The sequence below is a fragment of the Triticum aestivum genome, chromosome 3D, assembly GCF_018294505.1.
Source record: "Triticum aestivum cultivar Chinese Spring chromosome 3D, IWGSC CS RefSeq v2.1, whole genome shotgun sequence".
Lineage (NCBI taxonomy): Eukaryota > Viridiplantae > Streptophyta > Magnoliopsida > Poales > Poaceae > Triticum > Triticum aestivum.
This window is the reverse complement of record NC_057802.1, coordinates 407413063-407434954: the sequence shown is the minus strand read 5'-3', so window position 1 is coordinate 407434954 and position 21892 is coordinate 407413063.

Below are 21892 nucleotides of genomic sequence, written 5' to 3'. Positions count from 1 at the left end.
AATCGATCGGCTTCAGTTAGCAGCAGTAGCAAAGGAATCGCTCGATCGGGTTCAGTTAACAGCCATCGATCGATCGCTCGGGTTCAGTAACGTGTAGCCTGCAGTGCAATCGCTCGGGTTCAGTTAGAGCCAACGCCTCGCACACACGCGCGTACGTGTACGAGAGAAACGCGCATCGCTCGGCCCCCGACCTCCCACCGTAACCGGGAACTCCCCGAAATTTTCCTCCCCCTCGCTTCTACCACGGTTTTTTCCGTCATGGACGGCCCAAAGAATGTCATGCAGTTGCGTCTCCGGCCCGCCCAGGATGAAAAGCCCATTTTCTGTCATGATTTTTTGTCATAGAAGTAGGAGCCCACCACATCTATGATGATACCGGGTTTTGTCACAATTATCGTCATAGAAGTGTCATATGTATGGCAGAAAAAAAATTGTTCGGCTCAAAATGTCACGGATGTGTCTTTTTTTTGTAGTGTTGTATAACTCACCGTCTCGAACGCAGTACGCCGTGGCCTGCCGGGCCACGCGCTCCGCGTCCTCCTCCTTCTCCGGCAGCGTCCCTTGCATCAGGTATTCCTTGAATTCCTTGGTCCAGCATTCCTCCTGGGGCTCAAGCGCCAAGAGTAGGCGCGCTCCCGAAGTCGGGCCACAGGCCGGGGCTCCTGTGGCAGGCGGCTGCGGGAGCTCCTCCCGAGGCTGAGCTGTCCTCGAAAGTGGTGGTGTTACTGACGGCTTAAAGAGCCGCTCCTCGAAGACGCCAGGCTCTTGGGGCTGCCGCTTGGATGCCCTCTTGGCGATGTCATCAGCTTCCTTGTTGGTGCCACGGGGCACATGCTGCAACTCCAGGCCCAGGAACTGCTTCTCCATCTTGCGCACTTCTGCGAGGTATGCCTCCATGTGCTCATCCTTCGGCTCGTATACTTTGTTGGAGAAGTTGACGAGAAGCTGCGAGTCGCACCTGACGGTGACACGCTTCACCCCCAGGGCTGCCGCAGCTTTCAGGCCAGCTATCAGGCCTTCGTATTCTGCAATGTTGTTGGAGACCCTCTCGCCCTGCTAAAAGCAGAGCTGCACAGTGTAGTAGAGCTTGTCCTGAGTGGGCGAGATGAGTACTGCTCCAGCCCCCGCGCCCTGGTGCGCGAAGGCGCCATCGAAATACACGACCCAGCCGTCTGGCGTCTCACTTCCCGGCGAGGTGGACCGGTCCTCGCCTACTTCAAGCTTCGGGGCATCTGTCCATTCTGCCACGAAATCAGCGAGTGCAGCTCCCTTGATGACCCTGGTAGTGCTGAATTCCAACTAGAACGCCTGCAGCTCAATGTTCCACTCAGTGACTCTCCCAGCAGAGTTGGGGCTCCTGAGCACCCTCTCCAATGGGTAGGCTGAAATGACCTTGATGGGGTGACCCTGGAAGTAGTGCCACAACTTCCGTGAGGCCACCAAGAGCGCGAGCAAGAGCTTCTGAGGCATGGGATATCGTGCCCTTGCGTCCCATAAGACCGTGCTGACAAAATACACCGGGTGCTTGACGAGGGCTGGCGTGTTGGTGAGGCTCGTGTCTTGCGGAAGTTGGGGCGTCTCCTGAGGTGGTGGAACTCCTGACGCCTGATCGCTTGTGGGAATCTCGGCGACGTCGTCCTGCCGAGCTTGGTCTTCTGTTGGTGTCACTACGGCTCTTGCTGCGCCTTCCTGATCTTGCGTCATCCCGGCTGGCAGCGTAGCTTGGCGCGATGCGCCCTTGGTCCGGTGCTCTTCCCGAACCGCCACTAGAGCTGCGCTCGCCGAGTACAGAGTGGCGGCAAGATAAGGTACCAGGGGCTCGAGAGGTTGCGGCGCCACCATCACTGGAGGGTTGGTCAGGTATTTCTTGAGGTCTTGAAAAGCTCGGTCGGCCTCCGGGGTCCACTTGAACGGGCCCTTCTTCTTCATCAGCTTGAAGAAAGGGAGGGCGTGCTCTCCCAGCTTGGAGATGAAGTGCCCCAACGCGGTCACCCGACCAGCCAGCTTCTGCATTTCCTTGAGGGTCTGAGGTGGGATCATGTCTTCAATGGCCTTGATCTTTTCTGGGTTTGCCTCGATCCCTCTGTGGGACAGAGGAAACCCAGCAGCCTACCCGAAGGGATACCAAACACGCACTTCTCCAGGTTAAGTCGCAAGTTCACCTGGCGCAAGCTCGTGAAAGTCTCCTCCAGATCTTGGATCAAGGTTCGGGCCTCCCGAAACTTCACCACAATTTCGTCGACGTAGGCCTCCGTGTTTCTCCCGAGCTGCCGCCCTAAGGCGATGTGCATCAACCGCTGAAAGGTCGCACCCGTGTTGCACAGTCCGAAGGGCAAGTAGGTGTAGCAGTACACCCCACATGGGGTCAGGAAGGCTGTCTTCTCTACATATTCTACCGCCATCTTGATCTGGTGTTATCCTGAGAATGCATCCAGGAAGCACAGCAGGTCGCTCTCGGCGGTAGAGTCAACGATCTGGTCAATGCGTGGGAGCGGGAACGGATCTTGGGGGCAGGCCTTGTTGAGGTTGGTGAAGTCGACGCACATTCGCTCCTTCCCGCCCTTCTTCGGCACAACGACGGGGTTTTCCAGCCATTCGGGGTACTGAACCTCGCGAATGGCACCCGCCGCCTCTAACTTGCGGGTTTCTTGGACGATGAAGGCCTGCTTCTCCGTGGACTGCCGTCTCGCCCGCTGCTTCACAGGGCGCACATTGGGGCACACCCTTAAGTGATGCCGAATCACCTCTCTCGGGACCCCCACCAGCTGATTGGGTTCCCATGCAAATATCTCCTTGTTTGCACGCAAGAACTTCACCAATGCTTCCTCTTAGCTTGGGTCGAGGCCGGCACCTATGGTGAAGGTGGCTCCTGAGGACTCGTCTTCGTCGACCGGCACCTGCTTGGTTTCCGCCTTGTCTTGGGTGAACAGCTGCTTCTTCTTGGTTGGTGCGGCTCCCTTGGGCTCGGGGGCGCCCGCGTCGACGGGCTGCGCTGCCGCGGCGGTCTTGAGGGCAAGCCTGAGCGCTGCCAGGGCCTCCTTGGCGTCCCCCTTGACGGTGAGGACACCCCTGCTTCCAGGCATCTTCATGAGGTTGTAGGCCGGATGGGTCGCTGCCATGAAGTGGGCTAGTGCTGGGTACCCGAGGATGGCGTTGTATGGGAGGCCGATGCGGGCGATGTCAAAATTGGCCAGCTCGGTACGGTAGTTGTCGCGCGTGCCGAAGGTGACGGGAAGGTGGATCTGCCCCAAGGAATGGGCGATGCCACCGCAGCCTCCTGAGAAAGGCTTGCTGAGGCTGAGCCGCTCGAGCGGCACGTGAAGAAGGCTGAAGGCCTCCACGGAGAGCATGTTGAGGCCGGCGCCACCGTCGATGAGGGTCTTGGTGATGGCCACGTTGCAGATGGTGGGCGTGCAGAGCATCGGGAGCATACCCGAGCCGGCGGTGGTGACAGGGTGGTCTTCTGAGTCGAAGGTGAGGTCGGCTTCGGGCGCGGCCCAGCCCGGTGGAGCCCCCGAGCACTTGGAAGTGGCGCCGATCTGGCAAAGGAATGGCTTGATATGGTGATCTGAAGGCGGTGCTTGGGAGCCGCCTAGTAGGGCTGCGACCGCGTGATGCGTTGGTGCCGCGTAGCGCGCAGTGAAGAGGTCGCGCAGCTCCTCCCAAGATGCCACCGTGGATCCGGGGAGGTTGAGCAGCCAGGCGCGCGGCGCGCCGGTGAGGGCCATGGGAAACCAGTTGGCCATGACCTTGTCGTCGCCCCCGGCCTCGAGGACGGCCTCCTCGTATGCCAGCAGGAAAGCTGTCGAGTCCGCCACGCCGTCGTAGCGCGGCGGCATCTCCAGCTTGAACTTGGGTGGCCACTGCACCTGCCGCAAGGCGGGGGCCAGGGCTCGAAGCCCCCGGGCCCTGTCGTCGTCGCCGGCCATCAGAGTCGCTAGCGGGGCGCCTGCCATGAGTGCAAAGCGCAGTGGTGGCGGAGTGTAGATTGGCGGAGGGAAGGCTACGGCGCACCCCTACCTGGCGCGCCAAATGTCGGATCATGGGTTCCGGCAAAACCCTTAAGGTTCGAACACTGGGGTGTGTGCGAAGTTCTTTCCCTATCGATCCATGCCCTAGCTTGCTAAGATCTCGCGGGCGAACTCAACGAACTCACAACACAAGAGACACGAGATTTATACTGGTTCGGGCCACCATTGTGGTGTAATACCCTACTCCAATGTGGTGGTGGTGGTGGATTGCCTCTTGGGCTGATGATGAACAGTACAAAGGGGGAAGAACAGCCTCCTGAGGTTGAGGTGTTCCTGTGCTTGGCGAACTTGTGTGTGTGTGTGGATTTGATCAGCTCAGGCTTAGTTGCCTTCTACTGTGGTGGCTAGTCCTATTTATAGAGGCCCTGGTCCTCTCCCCAAATATTGAGCGGGAAGGGAGCCAACAACGGTCAATTTTGAAAGGGGACAGCTAGTACAGCTTATCCTGACAAAAGCGGTCTTCGCCTGCAAAAGGCTTTGGTGGTGACGCCGCCTTGGGCTCCATGGTGACCTCCGTCTTGCCGTCCTGCTGGTCTTGGTCTCGTTGCACTGATATGGAAACCTTTGCTTGATGCCTCGGTACTCCGCGCCTGCGCTTGCCTCCTTAGCACCAAAGAGGAAACAAGGACACCGCGCGCGCTGGCGCCCGCCTGATCTCCATCGTCATGGCTCACGTCATGAGAACCTCGCGAGGTTTTCCTTGCCTTGATCTCTCCGCCCCTCGCGAGCCTACCTGGCGAGGCCGCTCCTGAGGAGGTCTTGTGTCATCCGCCTCGCGAGGCTTCGCCCCTCGCGAGGATCTTGAACGCCTTGTTGATGAAGATGGGCCGTACAGGCCCACGCGCAGAGCCACGCCGTGGGCCGCAAGCAGGCAAGTCTGGGGACCCCCCGTTCCCAGAACGCCGACAAAGAGCCTAAGCTTGGGGATGCCCATGGCATCCCAAGCTACTATCTGAAAGAGAAGCAAGCAACTAAGCTTGGGGATGCTCGAGTGGCATCCCCTCTTTCTTCTAACGACCATCGGTATTTTACTTGGAGCTATATTTTTATTCGTCACATATCATGAGTTTTGCTTGGAGCATCTTGTATGATATGAGTCTTTTCTTGTTTTCCTTTTTATTTTGTGTCATCTATTCTTGCTGGACACACCTATTTGAGAGAGACAAAATTATGCTATGACTTGTTAGAATTGCTCTTTATGCTTCACTTAAATCCTTTTGAGCTATGGAATTGCTCTAGTGCTTCACTTATATGTTTTCGAGCATGGTGTGCTTTAGTATTTTTTAAGAAATGCTCTCATGCTTCACTTAGATATATTTGAGAGTTAGTAAAAAATTTAAGAAATTCTCTCATGCTTCGCTTAAATTTTATTGAGAGAAGAAATTTTTATGCTCACGTTCTTCACTTAGATTTGTTTGAGCTATCAAAAGCAACATATGAAATTAGTCCCAAAGTGATAGATATTCAAGAGATATATAATAAAAACTTTCATGAAGATCATTGGACAAAATAAACTTGATTCTTTGTGATACTTTTGCGGTATGATGATATAATATGTGAGTCATGTTCATGAGTAATTATGCTTTAGTAAGAATATTGGTGTTAAGGTTTGTGATTCCCTACACAAGCACGAAAGTCAATAGTTATGCAATGAAATTACATCCTCTTTATGGTGCATTATTCGGTGTTAGTTATGCTTAATGCTCGCTTATGAGATTTTCCGTTTCTTGGTTGGATGCTTCTCAATCTTTTGCCAGCCTTCACTTCTACTAAGTGGGATTAATACTTGTGCATCCAAAATCCTTAAACCCAGTTTTGCCATATAAGTCCACTATACCTACCTACATGCGGTATTCGTTTGCCGTCCTAAGCAAATTTTTATGTGCCATCTCTAATCTACCAAATAAATTTCCTTTTTGTGTGCTCGTACCGCTCATGAAACGGTCGGGGTGGCTGATATTTTTCCATGCTAGATGTGTTATTCTCAAGATGAGTGTTTATTCACTTGTCATTGCACGAGAGTACAGCAAAGGTATTCAGGATGCCCAGTCCCGAAATGAAAAAAATGAATTTACTTTATGTTGTCAAATAATAAATTCCTTGGAAAGTGTTGGTATGGACGGCACCCGTGGATTCGGTTAACTGTGGAATGTGAAAGTATGGTGGAAAAAGGAATAAACTTTATTTTATGTTTGGGAACCACCTATGATATATCTAGCATGGAAAGTGTTGGGAACTACTCGATCGTTTTCATTGACAGGAAAAGCATGCCACCCAAAATGTTTTATCTCTATCTTTTTTGCTTTGAGCTTTGACACCTCTACAAATCCCTACTTCCCTCTGCGAAAGGCCTTTCTATTTACTTTATGCAATTTTTATTTTTATTTGTGTCTTCATCTTCTCTTATAAAGCACCAACTAAGGGCATTATGGTCGTACTTGAGCATTGGGTGTAGCTAATATGCGAGTGTGTTTCATGAATGGATCAATGATTGAGCATAATAGGCTAGGGATAACTTGCCTTAGTGTTGATATTTTGGAAGACATGGTTGCTTGTTGATATGCTTGAGTATTGAAATCTTCATGTCAAAACTAGACTATTGCTTTGAAACATATAAAAGTCCAAATGTCCATGCTACAAAGAAAAGAATATGTGATGAACATGTTAGGCAGCATTCCACATCAAAAATTATGTTTTTTATCATTTACCTACTCGAGGACGAGCGGGAATTAAGCTTGGGGATGCTGATATGTCTCCAATGTATCTATAATTTTTTATTGTTCCATGCTGTTATATAATCATTCTTGGATGTTTTACAATCATTTTATAGCAACGTTATATCATTTTTTGGGACTAACCTATTGACATAGTGTCCAGTGCCAGTTGCTGTTTTTTCTTGTTTTTTACTTCGCAGAAAATCAATACCAAACGGAGTCCAAACGCAGCGAAACTTTTTGGAGATTTTTTCTGGACCAGAAGACACACGATGGGCCAAGGAAGTACCAGAGGGAGGCTCCGAGGGGAACACAACCCACCTGGGCGCGCCCGAGTGGGTTGTGCCCACCTCGACCGCCTCCCGCACCGCCTCTTTGCTCTATAAATACCCCAATATTCCAAAAGCCCTAGGGGATTCGATGAAACACAATTCCAGCCACCGTAAGTTGTAGACACCATAGATCCAATCTAGACACCATCATAGAGGGGTTCATCATCCTCATTGGTGCCTCTCCGATGATGCGTGAGTAGTTCATTGTAGACCTACGGGTCCGTAGTTAGTAGCTAGATGGCTTCCTCTCTCTCTTTTGATTCTCAATACAATGGTCTCTTGGAGATCTATTTGATGTAACTCTTTTTGAGGTGTGTTTGTTGGGATTCGATGAACTTTGTGTTTATGATCAGATCTATTTTATCCATGGAAATTATTTGAGTTTTGATCTCTTATATGCATGATTGCTTATCCTCATATTTCTTCTTCGAATCTTTGGTTTAGTTAGGCCTGGCTAGATCAATTTTTCTTGCCATGGGAAGAGGTGCTTTGTGATGGGTTCAATCTTACGGTGCTCAATCCCAGTGATAGAAAGGGAAATGACACATATGTATCGTTGCTATTAAGGATAACAAGATGGGGTCTATTCCTACATGAATAGATCTTGTCTACATCATGTCATTGATACGTCTCCAACGTATCTATAATTTTTGATTGTTCCATGTTGTTATATTATCATTCTTGGATGTTTTACAATCATTTTATAGCAATTTTATATCATTTTTTGGGACTAACCTATTGATAACCCACAAGTATAGGGGATCGCAACAGTTTTTGAGGGTAGAGTATTCAACCCAAATTTATAGATTCGACACAAGGGGAGCCAAAGAATATTTGCAAGTATTAGCAACTGAGTTGTCAATTCAATCACACCTAGAGATTAATTATCTACAGCAAAGTGATCAGTAGCACAGTAATATGATAGCTTTGATAGTAGTGGTAGCAGGAACAGTAACGGTAACAGTGATAGTAATAGTTTTGTAGCAGTGACAATAGTAACAGCGGCAGTAGTAAGTTAGCAAGATCAGTATGTAGGAACATCGTAGGCATTGGATTGGCGATTTGTTGGATGATATTCATCATGTGACAGTTACAACCTAGGGCGATATGGCACTAGCTCTAGTTCATAAATATAATGTAGGCATGCATTCCGTAAATAGTCATATGTGCTTATGAAAAGAACGTGTATGGCATCTTTTGTCCTACCCTCGCGTGGCAGCGGGGTCCGTAAGGAAACTAAGGGATATTAAGGCCTCCTTTTAATAGAGTACCGGAACAAAGCATTAGCACATAGTGAATACATGAACTCCTCAAATTACGGTCATCACCGGAAAGTATCCCACATATTGTCACTACAGGGTTTACGAATCATAACACATAATAGGTGACTATGACTTGAAAGATCGGATCTAGAACATAGATATAATGGTGATAACATAAACAATTCAGATCTGAATTCATGGCACTCGGGCCCAAAGTGTCAAGCATTAAGCATAGCAAAGTCATAACAACATCAATCGCAGAACATAGCGGATACTAGGGATCAAGCCCTAAGAAAACTAACTCGATTACATGATGAATCTCATCCAACTCCTCACCAACCAGCGAGCCTATGAAGAAATTACTCACTCCCGGTGAAGAGCATCATGGAATTGGTGATGGAGGAATGTTGGTGATGACGAAGACCGAAGATTCCCCTCTCCGGAGCCCCGAACAGACTCCAGATCTGGCCTTCCGATGAAGAACAGGAGGTGGCAGCGGCTCCGTCTCGCGAAACGCGATAATTCTTCCTCCCTGATTTTTTCTCCGAAAATAGGATTTTATAACGTCGGAACTAGGGTCTGCAGGGCCACCAGGTGAGCATAACCCACCTGGGCGCGCCTAGACGGGGGCGCGCCCTGGTGGGTTGTGCTCACCCAGGGGACCCCCTCCGGTGGTTCTTGGCTCCAGTATTTTTCTTTATTTATATAAAAAATCCTCGCAAAATTTTGTTCCAATTTGAGAACTTTTATTCTACACAAAAGCAACACCATGGTAGTTATGCTAAAAACAACGTCAGTCCGGGTTAGTTTCATTCAAATCATGCAAATGAGAGTCCAAAACAAGAGGAAAAGCGTTAGGAAAAGTAGATACGACAGAGACGTATCACCTCCCCCAAGGTTAAACCTTTGCTTGTCCTCAAGCAATTCAGTTGATAAACTGAAAGTGAAAAAGAAAAAAATTACGAACTCTTTTGCTCTTGTTTACATAAATAAGCTTAAGTAGCACCCAGGTTTTCAGCAAAGATCATGACTAACCATGTCAACAATAACTCTTAGAAATTATATTAACTCATATCAATAACATAAACAACTAGAGAGAAATAATAAGATGTCTCAAATATCAACACTTTGTCAAAACAAAAATGATATAATATGACAACATTGGTATCTCGCTAGCCCTTTCTGAGACCGCAAAACATAAATGTAGAGTGATACGTCTCCAACGTATCTATAATTTTTTATTGTTCCATGCTATTATATTATCTGTTTTGGATGTTTAATGGGCTTTAATATGCTCTTTTATACTATTTTTGGGACTAATCTATTAACCGGAGGCCTAGTGCCAGTTGCTGTTTTTTTGCCTATTTCAGTGTTTCGCAGAAAAGGAATATCAAACGGAATCCAAACGGAACGAAACCTTCGTGAGGATCTTTCTTGGAACAAACGCAATCCAAGAGACTTGGAGTGGAAGTCAGAGACGCAACGAGGCAGCCACGAGGCAGGAGGGTGCACCCAGGGGGGTAGGCGCCCCCCCCACCCTCGTGGGCCCCTCGTAGCTCCACCGACCTACTTCTTTCGCCTATGTATACTCTTATACCCTGAAAACATCCAGGAGAGCCCCGAAACCACTTTTCCACCGCCGCGACCTTTTGTACCCATGAGATCCCATCTTGGGGCCTTTTCCGGCGATCTGCCGGAGGGGGATTCGATCACGGAGGGCTTCTACATCAACACCATAGCCTCTCCGATGATGTGTGAGTAGTTTACCACAGACCTTCGGGTCCATAGTTATTAGCTAGATGGCTTCTTCTCTCTCTTTGGTTCTCAATACAAAGTTCTCCTCGATGTTCTTGGAGATCTATTCGATGTAATACTCTTTTGCGGTGTGTTTGTCGAGATCCGATGAATTGTGGGTTTATGAACTTGATTATCTATGAATATTATTTGGTTCTTCTCTGAATTCCTATATGCATGATTTGATATCTTTGCAAGTCTCTTCGAATTATCGGTTTAGTTTGGCCTACTAGATTGATCTTTCTTGCAATGGGAGAAGTGCTTAGCTTTGGGTTCAATCTTGCGGTGCTCGATCCCAGTGACAGAAGGGGAACCGACACGTATTGTATTGTTGCCATCGAGGATAAAAAGATGGGGTTTATATCATATTGCTTGAGTTTATCCCTCTACATCATGTCATCTTGCCTAATGCGTTACTCCGTTCTTATGAACTTAATACTCTAGATGCATGCTGGATAGCGGTCGATGTGTGGAGTAATAGTAGTAGATGCAGAATCGTTTCGGTCTACTTGACACGGACGTGATGCCTATATTCATGATCATTGCCTTAGATATCATCATAACTATGTGCTTTTCTATCAATTGTTCGGCAGTAATTTGTTTACCCACCGTAACATATGCTATCATGAGAGAAGCCACTAGTGAAACCTATGGCCCCGGGGTCTACTTTATGTCATATAAGTTTCCGATCTATAATTCTAGTTTACTCTTTACACTACTAGGGAAAACTTTACACACCGAATCTTAGCAGCAGCGCGGTTTAAAAACAAACGCTGCTGCTAATTAGCAGTAGCGTGCTTGAGGAAACCGCGCTACTAATAACCTGGTAGCAGTAGCGCTCTAGGTGAAACAAGCGCTACTACTATAATTGCCACGGTGTTGCCTCCAGGCTAGATATAGTAGTAGCGCCCTTCCCTGGACGCGCTACTGTTAAAGTACTTAGTAGTAGTGTTTTTCTTCAAAACTCGCTGCTGCTAAGTATTGCATCTAATTAAGTTTAGTCCCATACTGTTAAGCGAACAAGGTGTTTACCACCTTAAATATGTTACTTCTCAAACTATCTCGAGCACTTGGTCTTCATTGAACTATATGTGTAGGATTTGTGGCTGCAATATGAATCCTCGCCTGTACCCATACAGGTATGGTGAGGATTCATGTTGACTATTTAGATTCTACACAAAAAGATCAATGATGACCAATGTATATTTTTGATGCGTGCTTAGACTTAGCAGTAGCGTTTTTCTCTAAAACGCGCTATAGCTAAATTAGCTATAGCGCGTTTCCTAAAGTGTGCTACTGCTAGTTCGACTTAACCACCCGCGGGCTCAAAATTTCACTAAGTCCTGCTTCCCCCCTCTCTCCCCCCTGTTCTCCTAACTCCTCTGTCGCCGCCGCCCGAGCCCGAGCCTGCCCGAGGCCACCCTCAACCCACCGCCGCCGCCCGCCGCCGCTCTCGGCCTCACCGTCGCCACCCTCGACCTCACCGCCGCCGCCCTTGACCTCACCGCCGCCGCCCGAGCCCACCCAGGACCGCCGCCTCCCGATCCCGAGCCCGCCCCTCGCCGCCCCTACCTCTCCGTCGCCGAGCACCTCCCTGCCATCGTCTCTCCCCTCTCTGTAAGCCCCCACCCCTCCCCCACCCCCTCTCTCTCTGCTTAGTTAGTAGATGTTTTTTAGTAGTAGTAGATGTTAATTTAGGGTTCATAGATAATGATTTTTAGTAGTAGTAGATGTTAATTAGTAGTAGTGATGGTACTAGTTAACTAGGGCAGTTTGGTTAATAGTAGATGTTTTTTACTATTGTATAATGTCGTTTTTTTACTGTTTTTAGTAAGTCTTTAAAATAATTAGTAAGTAAACTAATAAACTAGTTGAACTAGTTTAGTTTTAGTTGAACTAGTTTAGTAACTAAATTAAGAAACTAGTTGAACTAGTTTTTTTCTATTTATAGTAAGTTTATATTTAGTAAGAACTAGTTGAATTAATAGAACTAGTTGAACATGTCATATTTGTTGTTATTTTTTTAGTTTAAGCAATTATTCGGGATGTATTAGTGATAACTTATAGGGTTTTTGCTTTTGTAGAAATCATGGAGCCCCTCCATCATCCCCGCTGTTGTCCCCGTCACCGACCCCCTCCGACCTCGAGGTGAGACCAGCCAAATCTCCATGTCAATATGAGTCCTATAAGATGTATATGATGTAGATAAAAACATGTATATCTTGTGTTGCTCAAATAGGATATGTGGTTGCTCAAGTGGCCGGTCATGTTCAAGTTACACCTCCGAGTGGCCTATGTTTTGCCGGAGTGTTGATTAATTTCCGTTCCGGAAAATTTCAGGCGCTCGATATGTCCTTTTTTAGCAAAGGTCATGCCGGATTTTTCCGTGAATTCTGGCATGACTTATGCTAGAATATGTAGGAAATATCGAGTGGCCTGGATTTTCTTGAAAAATAATGATCTAATTTAGGTTTTTTAGTACATATATTTAATTGTACAAGTTTAATCTTTGAATTATGAACGTAGGAAATGTCGTACTCGGACGACGAAAGTCTCCCGAGGGAGTGCAGCTGGTGCCACGACGATCGAGGTCTGTGCGACAGGTGCCCTCACCTGGACGAAGATCGGCGCTTCAGCATTAAGCTCGAGGAGACCTTCGATGTTGAAACGGTACGCAACGACGACAAGTGTTTTTTTTCGTAATTAAGCATGACTTCAACTATTTCAACGTCTAATTTTCATATTTTACAATTCGACTAGCTTACCCATGCCATGCAAGACGCTATGTCTTGGAGAGGATGGGTTTTGAAGACCATGAAAATTTTGAAACAAAGAAAATACACCTAAGGACCCATCATGATATGGATTTTGAAGTAAATCTGTACAATTCTCAGAGCGTAACCCATTTTGGTTGCCAAAATTGGGAAGCACTTTGCAAAATGTATGGTTTTTATGAGGGTATGATTGTCACCATGGATCTTGGTGATCCTGACATCGAGCAAGACAATATGGACATTTGGGTCCTTGTTGATACGCTCCCGATTCTACCGCTATGTGAGTTTCTCAAACATAGTTATTAACTAATTTATATTGTTTATTTCAAAATAGTTGACAGCTTATTTTCATTCTTCAAAGAATGTGCGGAAGATGGTAGACAAAACCCACTACATCGATGACTCCGAATTAACTTATAAGGAGAAAAATCATCTGATCGCATTTTGTACTTATCTTGAGAATTACAGTACCTATTATCGAACTCCTCCAAATTATGGTGAATACGTGCCACTAGTGCACGTGTTGAACCATGGTAACTTCTATGGAGATACCCTGGTAAGATTTTTTACTATTACGACATCCGTGCATCTTTTGCATACTTCTAAAACTAGTACATCATTGCTAACTACGAAGTTATTACTATGTTTTTCAACAAAAAATTCCGATGGATTGTGTGCCTCATCTGATGTATCAGAATGGTCGCCTTAAAGTTCTGAACATACAGCCAGGTCATCCTACGAATCTCACCTGTGCATATCGGATTTCTAAAACCGGTGAACACATGCTAATCAAAGAATGGAAAAAATGTTTGGACATTCGTAAGGAGGTTCTTGGAAGCAACATTAAGCGAAAGGCAAGAATTGGAGAGAGGATAATCTCCATTCTCCATAATGGAGAGTCAGGGGCTATCTTGTTTTTTGCTATTTTACCTTAGAGAATATAGTAGGTCCTATGAGGTACAATATGTTTATTATGTGGTACAATGTGTTAGAGTTGATGATGAGGAGTAGTTGTGATTATGACTAGTGACCAATTTGCTATGTGATGTCTCATTGATGAAAACGATGATCATGAGGAGGTGTTATATGACAATGATGTATTATGATGATAAGTTGTTAATGATATGATGATGATATTTATTATATCACTGGGTGAAAGAACCGCGGATTAGTTTCAAGTGGATCTCCATCCACTTGAAACTAGTCCACGGTTCTTTCACCCCGTGATGTAATAACTCATTATGATGTAAAAACAATCTCTAAATTCCTGTTGTATGAAAACTTGTATAAAGGTGTATGAATACAACATGAAATAAAAAAGAACTAAAATACGAAATAATAGTAGTAGCGCGGGCAGGGAGAAGCGCTACTACTAATTACCAGTAGCGCTCTTCTGAGAAAGCACTACTACTAAGTCGATATAGCAGTAGCGTGGGTTAACGCACGCTACTGCTAACCTTTAGCTGTAGCGCCGTACCAGTAGCGCTCCTGCCCGCGCTACTGATAGGCCTAAAACCCGCGCTGCTGCTAGGCTTTTCCCTAGTAGTGTTATTTTGCAATCTTTATTTTCCAATCTATACAAAAAATACCAAAAATATTTATCTTATTATCTTTATCAGATATCTCTTTTGCAAGTGGCCGTGAAGGGATTGCAACCCCTTTATCGCGTTGGTTGCAAGGTTCTTGATTGTTTGTGCAGGTACTAGGTGACTCGTGTGTAGTCTCCTACTGGATTGATATCTTGGTTCTCAAAAACTGAGGGAAATACTTATGCTACTTTGCTGCATCACCCCTTCCTCTTCAAGGGAAAACCAACACATGCTAAGGAGGTAGCATAGAGCACCTTCAAAGTTCAAGCAGCGACTAAACGTTATAATTCATGGTCGAAAAGATCCATTCTTGCTAACACCCAACATTCACTACACACAATGCATGAGCATGACAACAGTGCTCTCAGATCTGGTGCTTATTGGAGAAGGTGATGACTCAACATAAAAGTAAATAGATAGTCCCTTCGCAGAGGGAAGCGGGGATTTGTAGAGGTGCCAGAGCTCAAGGTTTTAAAACAGAGATAAATGTAATTTTTAGAGATGCACCCTTCATATTTACTTCGCGACCATCAGTTATCAATATCTTCCATGCTAAACACATTAGTAGCGGTTCCCAAGTGATAAGGTAAAGGTTATTACTCTGTTGGAGTTTTTGTTTGATTATTTGTAAGCTCTTTTCTTTTTGCAGTTGGGACTGGGAATCCCTATTACCGCCCCTCTCGTGCAAGGACAAGTGAATAAACACTCGTCATGAGAATAACCCGTTTAGCATGGAAGATACTGACTACCTCCTGTCACTCTGTGAAAAATCCAGGCACAGAAAAGGATATTTATTTGAAGTTTTTAGAGGTGGCACATGCAAATTTACTTAGGACGGCAGGGTAATACCGCATATAGGTAGGTATGGTGGACTCGTCTGGAATAACTTGGGTTTCAGGATTTTGATGCACAAGCAGTATTTCCGCTTGGCGAAGGCTAGCAATTAGGTTGGGAAGCGGCCAGCTAGAGAGCAACAATGGTCATGATCATACATTATGCATAATAGACATTGGATATCAGCATGAGTAGGATATGGACACCATGAACATAAATATCATAGAGGCTATGTTGGTTTTGATTCAACTACATGCATGAACATGTGCCAAGTCAAGCCACTCGAACATTCAGAGGAGGATACCATATCATCATACTATATCACAATCATTTTAAAGCAATGTTGACATCCAAGATAAATCATTATCCACTCCTAGCTACTTATGCATGGCATGAGAAACTATGATATCTAATTATCATTGCGAACATGTTTGATCATAATAGGCTGAATCATGGACACTAGGTTAAACATATTTACAAAAACAGAACAAGTCGAGTTCATACCCGTTTCTCTCTGCCACAGCCAGTTCATCAAATATCGTCATTATTGCCTTTCACTTGCACGACCGAACGATATGAAAATAATAATAGTGCAAGAGTGTCGTGGACTAAGCTGGAATCTGCAAACATTTTATTCAAAAGGAGAAGACAAGGTAATATGGGCTCTTCCTTAGATCAACAATAATGCATATGAGAGCCACTCAACATTTTCATCATGGTCTTCTCCTCGGTATGAGTCAATAGAAAGAAAAAGAAATTCAAAGAAACACACTAAAATGCTTTTGGAGTTTTTGGTTTTTCTTGAACAAGCAAATAAAAGGGAAAAACAAAAACGAGAAAGACTATTTACACGGGAAAGCTCCCAACAAGTAAAGAAGAATAAGGAAATCTTTTTGAGTTTTCTTTTAGTGCTACAACAATTTAAACTAGGAAGAAAAACCGAAAAGAAGCAGGAAATATATTTTTGGATTTTCTGAAAGTTTTTCAAACACACAAGAAGAAAGCAAGAAAATAAATTTAGCATTGACAATACAATGAAAGAGTGTGGACACCGACAACTGAAATGAAATGTGTGAACATGAATACGTACTCCCCCAAGCTTAGTATTTTGGCCTAACTTGGTAATCACCACTCAAAGAAACCATGGGGTCCTATGTTGAAATGCTGAGGAGCGGGCACCTCAGGGTCCCACTCCTGAGGCTCTTCCTCTGCTGCAGCCAGGTTGTTCCGGTAGGCGACATGACCTCGGGCATAATCTTGTATCCGCCCCTGGCAATAGGATCAAACAAAGAAGGTGCAAGCAACGGAATAACATCACGAATAATCTCACTAAAGACCAAGTTATATGGAACATCCATAGTGGTGTCCTCGCTATCAATAAAGTGGTGGTGTGCCATAGCCGGGCGATCTAGCTAAACCTTGGGCAAAGGATAATCATGCTGGCGTATCTGAATGTTAAAGTGAGTCGCCAAGCGAGTAGCGTAAATACTACCATGTATTTTGCCCTTGGATCTGTTAATGTCAAGGCGACGTGCCACAATAGCTCCCAAGCTATAAGTGTTGTTGCTGTAAAGTGCACAACATAAAATAGCAAAGTCTGGAGCACTGAGCGCACCTACCTTCTCTCCAGCAAGCAAACACTTCGTAATGAATAGAGCAAAATAATGTACAGCCGGAAAGTGTAAGCTAGTGGCAGTGAAACCCGATACCCCTCTCTCATCCCCCACTGTCAGAGTACGGTAAAAACCATCAAACTTCGCGGGCCTAGGCTCTACTAAACCACCATCAGAAGGAAGCAAGCATATGTCACAAAATTTAGTAAGCGGTATCTAATGGAGTTCAGCATATAAGTTAAACTGCACCTCAGGGGGATTATTCCTACTCAAGAAATTAGAACTTTGCACAAAGGAATTTGTGAGGAGATGATACTATTCACATTCAGCTGCGATGAAGTCAGTGAGGCCGGCATTAGCGGCATATTGTGCAAATCCTGAAGGATTCCGGCCCCTTCCATGAACGGGTTATGCGGCCATTCACACGGCCGTACCTCCGCCATTCTCCGGGTATGGAGATCACTGTCAGATGACTCCCCAATAACTCCCTTGGAGTTCTTCTTGGAAGCAAACTTCCTAAAGATAGTCATCTTTTTTCTATGAACAAAATTCTGAAATTTTTAGTCCACAAAATTTTTCTCAACAAAACTTCACAAGATTGAAAGCAACTACTCATAAGGATGCATAGAGGCCATAGCAAGCATTCAAACTACTTTGAACTCTAAGAATTCAACATGCAAGCTCATCTACAGCAGCACCAAGAGTAGCTAATTATTCAAAATACAAACCACTAAAGAAAAAACTAATTGGACCAACAAAGGAGTCGCGTACCAAGCAACAATCCCCCAAAACAGTTTCGGATATGGAGCTTCGAGCAAAGAGATCGAAATCCGCAGGTTCGGGAGCAAGAACACGAGAGAGAGAGAGAGAGAGAGAGAGCAATGGTGATTTTTTCTAGAGGTAGGTGGTGATGTGGGATGAAGATATAAGTGAGGGGCCCACGTGGGGACAACAACCCACCAGGGCGCGCTTGGGGGTCCTGGCATGCCCAGGTGGGTTGTGCCCACCTAGTGCACCTCCCTCTGATATTATTTGCACCAAAAATTCTTAAATATTCAGAAAAAAGTATTAAATTTTCAGAGCATTCTGAGAACTTTTATTTTTTGGGTCCTTTTTTTATTGCATGGGAAATTCAGAAAACAGACAAAACATGACATTTTATTTTATTTAACTAATAAAAATAGAAAACAAAAGTTAGAGACATAAGGTAGTGCTTACTAAATTCATCAACTTCATACCTCTCAAAAATGATCCATTAATAAGGTTGGTCAAGTCTTATTAACAACCACTTTCGTTTAGCACGAAACCGAAGAGCTTTCTAAATCACTAAGTTACCTCAACGGGGGATATGAATGTCCCCAACAATAAGCAATTCATATTTCTTTTTGGCAGTAGGTAGAGGTAGTTGAAAACTTCCAATAGTGATTGTGAGAGATTTTTCAATAACATTAATACCATTCACTTGGAATTTTTTCTTCGGAAAGTGCACCGTATGCTCATTACCATTGATATGAAAGGTGACCTTGCCTTTATTGCAATCTATAACAGCCCCTGCAGTATTCAAGAAGGGTCTACCAAGGATAATCGACATGTTTTCATCCTCGAGCATCTCAAGTATAACAAAGTCAGTCAAGATAGTAACATTAGCAACAACGACGGGCACATCCTCACAAATACCGATAGGTATGGCAGTTGATTTGTCAGCCATTTGCAAAGATATTTCAGTAGGTGTGAGTTTATTCAAATCAAGTCTTTTATATAAAGAGAAAGTCATAACACTAACACCTGCTCCCAAATCACATAAAGCAGTTTTCACATAATTTCTTTTGATGGAGCAAGGTATAGTTGGTATTCCGGGATCTCCAAGTTTTTTAGGTACTCCATCTTTAAAAGTATAATTAGCAAGCATGGTGGATATTTTAGCTTCTAGTATTTTTCTCTTATTGGTGCTGATGTCTTTCATGTACTTTGCATAAGGAGGCATTTTTAAGATATCAGTCAAGCGAGTACGCAAAAAGACTGGCCTTAGCATTTCAGCAAAGCATTCAAATTCTTCTTCATCTTTCTTTTTAGTTGACTTAGGTGGAAAGGGCATAGGTTTTTGAACCCATGGTTCTCTTTCCTTACCGTGCTTTCTAGAAACAAAGTCTCTTTTATCATATCATTTATTCTTGGGTTGTGGGTTATCAAGATCAACTGCTGGTTCTATCTCAACATCATTGTCTGGTTCTTTATTATTTGTTTGAGTATCTTCACGAACCTCATCGTTATCTTTTTCATTATCAGAAGGTGAGTTTTCATTACTAGATTGAGTTTCAACATCAGAGATAGAAACTTCATTATCATTATCAGGAGGTTTTTCTACTTTAGGTTCACTAGAGGCATGCAAAGTCCTATCATTTTTCTTCTTCTTTTTCTGTTTAGAAGGACTATGTGCATCACTATTAACCCTTTGAGAGTCTTCTTTTTTGGGTGTCCCTCGGGATAAAGTGGTTCCTGAGTCATCCTACCTCCTCTAGTCATTACTCTAACAACATGATCATTGATATTATTATTCATCTCATCTAACAACTCTCTTTGAGATTTAGCAACTTATTCTAACTGAGTTTGAACCATAGAAGCATGCTTCCCCACACCTCTAACATCATTTGAGATTCTAAATAACAAGTCACTCAAGCGAGCAATCATATGAGAATTGTATTTCGATTGTTTCATAACATTTGCATTGAAGTGATCTTGCTTTCTAATGTAATTTTCAAACTCATAAAGGCATTGGCTAGGGTGCATATTGTGAGGATTATCATTATCATTGAATTTCATTAGAGAATTTACCTCTACCACCTTAGGTGGTGGTGGTGGTATATCAAGCCCATGTATTTCTTCAATAGGGGTAAATTTTTGACATCCTCAGCTTTAATACCTTTTTCTCTCATAGATTTCTTTGCCTCTTGCATATCTTCAGGACTAAGATATAAGATACCCCTCTTCTTCGGAGTGGGTTTAGGCGGTGGTTCAGGAAGGGTCCAACCATCATAATCTTTCAATATGTTATTCAATAATTCTTCAGCTTGCCCAATAGTTCGTTCCCTGAAAACACAACCAACACAACTATCTAGGAAATCCCTAGAAGCATCGGTTAGTCCACTATAGAAGATATCGAGAATTTCATTTTTCTTAAGAGGATGACCCGGCAAAGCATTAAGCAATTTGAGAAGCCTCCCCCAAGCTTGTGGGAGACTCTCTTCTTCAATTTGCACAAAATTAAATATTTCCTGTAAGGCAGCTTGTTTCTTATGAGCAGGGAAATATTTTTCAGAGAAGTAATAAATCATGTCCTGGGGACTATGCACACAACCAGGAGCAAGAGTATTGTACCAAGCTTTAGCATCACCCTTTAATGAGAACAGAAATAATTTGAGAATATAATAATAGCGAATTTTTTCATCATGAGCAAAAAGGGTGGCTATGTCATTCAACTTAGTAAGATGTGCCACAACAATTTCAGTTTCATAACCATGGAAAGGATCAGATTCAACCAAAGTAATCAACTCTGGGTCGACAGAGAATTCATAATCCTTATCATCAACAAAGATAGGTAAACTAGCAAACTGAGGATCACATTTCATTTTAGCATTCAAAGTCTTTTATTTATACTTGCATAATAATTTTTCTAGATCATCTATATCCTTACAAGCAAGAATATCCCTAGTTGCCTCCTCATCCATAACATAACCTTCCGATACCTTTGGAAATTCATATCTAGGAGGGCTAGTTCTAATAGGTGTTTCAAGATTCTCAGTTCCAAGCTCTTCATCAGTTTCAACATTCTCAAAAGCTTTAGTTCTAGCAAGTTGTTCATCAAGAAATTCACCTAGTGGCACATTATCATTAAGCAAGGTACTAGCATCATCGTAAATATCATTCATAGCAGAAGTAACATCATCGATAACTTGTGACGTATCAGGATTAATAGCATGTGGTGGTGTTGTGAGTCTACTTATAACAGAAGGTGAATCAAGTGCAGAGCTAGATGGCAGTTCCTTACCTCCCCTCGTCTTAGAGGGAAAAATCTTAGTCTTAGCGTCCTTCAGATTCTTCATAGTAATAATTTCATAATAATCCCAAGTGACTCAACAAATACAGCTATGCTCCCTGGCAAAGGCGCCAGAAAAAGGTCTTGATAACCCACAAGTATAGGGGATTGCAACAGTTTTCGAGGGTAGAGTATTGAACCCAAATTTATAGATTCGACACAAGGGGAGCCAAAGAATATTTGCAAGTATTAGCAACTGAGTTGTCAATTCAATCACACCTGGAGATTAATTATCTGCAACAAAGTGATCAGTAGCACAGTAATATGATAACTTTGATAGTAGTGGTAGCAGCAACAGTAACGGTAACAGTGATAGTAATAGTTTTGTAGAAGTGACAATAGTAACAGCAGCAGTAGTAACTTAGCAAGATCAATATGTAGGAAAATCGTAGGCATTGGATCGGTGATTTGTTGGATGATATTCATCATGTGACAGTTACAACATAGGGCGATATGGCACTAGCTCCAGTTCATAAATATAATGTAGGCATGCATTCTGTAAATAGCCATAAGTGCTTATGAAAAGAACATGTATGACATGTTTTGTCCTACCCTCCTGTGGCAGCGAGGTCCATAAGGAAACTAAGGGATATTAAGGCATCCTTTTAATAGAGTACCGGAACAAAGCATTAGCACATAGTGAATAAATGAACTCCTCAAATTACGGTCATCACCGGAAAGTATCCCACATATTGTCACTATAGGGTTTATGGATCATAACACATAATAGGTGACTATGACTCTCAAGATCGGATCTAGAACATAGATATAATGGGATAACATAAATGGTTCAGATCTGAATTCATGGCACCCGGGCCTAAAGTGTAAAGCATTAAGCTTAGCAAAGTCATAACAA